Here is a 3,083-nt window from a genome sequence, read left to right on the forward strand (position 1 = left end):
TCACAAAAGTTTGGGAACCACTGCCTTAATCCCAAACATTTTGATTCAGGTGCTTTGATTCAGGTCAAGGGTTGAAGACTGAGGGCCTGACAGTCCTGTGGCCAAATATCCCTGATAAAGACCATGGCAAAAAGAGTAGCATCTCTCATCTTTTTGCTGCTACCAATCAACTTACCAACATGTTCAGTTGTTATGAATATCTGGATATGTGATTTTAACCGTATTTTTAACACACACGCTCATCTGTGAGATTTATTACTTAGTTTAGAAGCAGACATTTGTGGGTTCTGTTTTTAAATATTCATCTGTGAATGGAATCATGCATCCCTTTTTGGCTGTGTTTTTTTTCTTCAAATAATTTATTAAATTTGAACTAAGTATATAAAATAGGCACATTTTTAAGGCAGCTGACTGGCACAGAATATGTACATCATAGCTTGCCAGTGTTGAGTTTCCTTGGATTTTGAGTGCAATTCAGGGTACTAGTTTTAACCTTTAAAGGCCTACATTGGTTGGGAAAAGGTAACTTCAGACAACATACTTTTGTCCCAAGCTGCTCATGTTTTAAAATGACCCCATGGGTTCCTTTTCTGGGTAACTCCTATCTACTGAGGTAAGCAGATGGTTGCTGGGGAGCAGGCATTTGCAAAGACGACACCCCATTTGTGAACCTTGTTTCACTTGTCAGGCACTTATGGCCCAGGGATGTGCCGTGTCATCTTGTGCCGATAAGGCAAATGATGTCACGGTGCCCCGTAACCTGGAAGTAAAGTCATTTCAGAGTCATCTTTGGATGTGACCCCACCAGTTGCATCTGGAGGTGTTTTGAGGACCAGGGAGACCATGCAAGGGAGGGTGTGTGGTGAGGGTCAGGTGAGGCAGAGCCTCACCTGCCTTAAGTGACTGCACATCCCTGTTATGGCTCATCTTTTCAGAGCCATTCTAATAATATGTTGGTTTAACTTAACATATTTTGGATTCAGTCCCATCCAACTTTCCAGCTCTGATGCAGCCATGCCAAATGGGCGTGTGCTGCATCCTGTGATGGGGAGATAGTCACAGAGGCCTCCTCAATGTAAGGGAATTTTTATTCCTTTACCTCAGGGCTGCATTGCGCCTGCATTGGCATTGGAAAGTTGGATAGAATTGGGCCATGTATCATGTCGTTCTAAATGTTTGGTTAGTTTATATTAGATTTCATCAGTTACTTTTTTATCTGCTGCTATTTTAGTTTTTATAAGTTTGCGTTTCGTTTTGCATTTTATGTGTTTATGTTCTTCTCTGCAAGCTGCTTGGGACAAAAGTTTCAGAGTACACAACTATTAAATATATGAAAACATTAAATAAGATAATTTATAAATTTAAGGTCCATGTGATATGAGGATAATACCCTTAGGAAGGCAATGACTTTGCCTACCATCTAGCTTGGACCAAAACATTGTTATGATTTTCTTTAAGGATCTGTTTTACAACATTTGCATATCATTGTTTGTTGACATGGCTATAGGTTGCCTATGCAATCGTGAATCGTTTTTTATTTCTTCCACCTGGCCTGCTTTTTTTATTCTGTTTTCGTTGGTAACGTGGCCCATTCCGGTAAAGGAAAAACTCTTAAATATAATGAAACTAATAAAGTTTTTCTCTCACTTGGTTGATTGATGTATCTTTACGAACTCTTTCATCATCGTGGCACTCCAGGTTTCTATAAATCGAAAGCTCTTGTGCCCAATATCTGTCAATGGAAAACGGTTTGCTGGCTTTGGAAACGCAAACAGGTTCAATATGGTGCTGCTGGGTTTTATTTGACCATCCGCTAGCTTTGCACAATAGCTTCCTAAGCCTTGTAAAGTACTGTAGCAACTGTCAACCTGCCAGGTTCTAAAATAGCTGGTGCTATTCTTTTTGATGGTGCTGACTAACATTACAGTTTGGTATACTGGAAAAACCTGAATCAGTTCTATCCCTGGTGCAACACTATGAGTTCACTGACTGATTCCAGGAGAACTGATCCACTGTCCGCACCAGGGTTTCGTTGCTAGAAGGTTTGCCAATGATATACAGTAATTGGAGGGTCAGGAGAGAAATTGTACATTTTAAAGGTGAATGGACTGCAAGTCACAGTGGCTTGCCTGGTTCATTAGAATCTGATCGTTTGAACTTTCACAAATAAATTTTATTTATTTATTTATTTATTTATTTATTTATTGTATTCTTACCCCACCTTTCTCCCTGAAGGAACATAAGATCCTTTTTTATTTGCATATGAAATTAGATTAGAATGGCATAAAAGGCTCTTAGATTTTTTATTGATAGTTTAAAGTAGGCATACCACAAACTTTTCTCCAAAGGATTCTGGGAATAGGAATTCTGCAGGCAATGTTTACCTTAAGACCGCTCAGCACCAAGACAAAGGTAGAATAAATACTGTTAATACTGTTAATAATTCCTGGAAGAAGTTCATGACAGGTGAAGCGCTTTAAAACAAGTTTACGTTAACTTCTTTTGATGCACAATGTAATGCAGATGCCACCTAATATCAAGCACAGCTGCAAATGCTGCTCAGGCCAGACAAACCAAAAGGAAATTGAGCTAATTAGGTCCATCACATGTTTGAAAACTGCCTGGTGGTGGTTGGCAACCTTCAGTCTCGAAAGACTATGGTATAAGCCTACAGCACCCAGTATTCCCAGGTGGTCTCCCATCCAAGTACTAACCAGGCCTGACCCTGCTTAGCTTCTGAGATCAGATGAGATCAAGCATGTGCAGGGTAACAGTTGCTGCCAAGGTGAGCCAAATGAGTTTGAGAAATTCCCTTTGATCCACTGGCACTCTTTAGTTGCTGCCAGTTCTATAGTAGTGATTGTACTCAACCCACAGAACTGCATAAAAATGGATGGAGGGAATCTTCCTCCTGGGTAGAGCATCACAGACTCCATCACACCTAGGGTGCAGCCCCTGCCCCCATCCAGCCAGTGGCTGCATCTTCTCCAATGACTGTCCTTGGTGCTGCGACTGGAGCAAGAGGAGCATTCCAAGACTTGGGACTCAATGTCTACCACCCTCTTATGCTATCAGGCTCTACC

At 40.9% G+C, this 3,083-nt stretch overlaps 1 pseudogene; it reads right to left on the reverse strand.

Moving 5' to 3' along the window:
- Window positions 1-2,665: 2,665 nt before the first annotated feature.
- On the reverse strand, window positions 2,666-2,782 carry LOC136643284 (5S ribosomal RNA; annotated as a pseudogene).
- Window positions 2,783-3,083: the final 301 nt, after the last annotated feature.

Source organism: Tiliqua scincoides, chromosome 2 (genome assembly GCF_035046505.1).
Source record: "Tiliqua scincoides isolate rTilSci1 chromosome 2, rTilSci1.hap2, whole genome shotgun sequence".
In the NCBI taxonomy this organism is placed as follows: Eukaryota; Metazoa; Chordata; class Lepidosauria; order Squamata; family Scincidae; genus Tiliqua; species Tiliqua scincoides.